Raw genomic sequence first — 1,104 nt, 5'->3', positions numbered from 1 at the left:
CATTTATATAAAAATAAATATAGTTAATTTCATTTTACCTTCAATCAGATTAGACAGGGACACTTGCTATAACTTAATACCAACATTATTCTTTATATTGGAAGAAGATAGTTGACCGTATAAAAGAGATTGTAGGAAATTAGTCCGAGTGGTGGTCAATAAGGGTATCGAAATAGTAGAAGAAAACTATTTTTAAACAACGTTTCGCTCCACTATGCAGGGCTATCAGATTGAGGCAGAGCGTAGGAATGACTAATAGTCACGACTATCTCAGTCGTAAACTCTGTTTCAATTTGATAGCTCTAACGAAGATTGGTGGCCCTGGCGAAACGTTGGTTAGCAATAAATAGTTTTCTAATACTATTTTCATACCCTTATTGACCGCCACCCGGAGTATCTTCTACTATTCGGCACTACTGGGTCTCATCATAGATGCCAGGTAAGTCTATCGGTAGCAAACGCTTTCCATGTTCTAACTCCAAGTTGGCGCAGGTCCGCCTCAACATCGTCCAGCCATCTCATTATTGGACGTCCACGCTTTCGGGTACCACCCGGCTTTTCAAGAAGCAGGTTCCTTAGCAGACGATCCTCCTTCATACGCTCCACATACCCGAGCCACCTCAGCCTTCCCTTTTTTATTTCACTTACTATGTCTGGCTGACTATACAATGCTCAAGATTTAAGAGCATTATGTTCATCACTCTCAATCAGAGTAGACTGGTTCATATATTATTCTAAGTATCTTTCTTTCCCAGAAGCATAGTCGTTTCGTCATCTCCTTTGTCAGGGCCCATGTTTCACTGCCATAGGTGATTGTTGGACGAATAATAGTTTTGTAAATGATGACCTTAGCGAAAGATTTTTGAACTTCAGAGCTTTATGCACTACAAAAAAGCAGCGATTATTGTAGAATACAAATTTTCTAAAAAGTCTTTTAAAAAAATTACAAAATTAGCCCTAAATAAACCGTGATAGAAAATTTGTATCGGTGATACAAAGTGATAAAAATTTAATTCACAATAAATGTTGTAACAATGGACTGAAGTTGGACTTTGGATCATTTAGGAAAAGAATCGATTTTATTTTAGTTTAGATAAGAGTTGA

The sequence above is a fragment of the Halyomorpha halys genome, unplaced genomic scaffold (genome assembly GCF_000696795.3).
Source record: "Halyomorpha halys isolate HHAL.00 unplaced genomic scaffold, Hhal_1.1 Scaffold785.1, whole genome shotgun sequence".
NCBI lineage: Eukaryota > Metazoa > Arthropoda > Insecta > Hemiptera > Pentatomidae > Halyomorpha > Halyomorpha halys.
The sequence above is the reverse complement of the archived record's forward strand: the minus strand, read 5'-3'. Positions refer to the sequence as shown.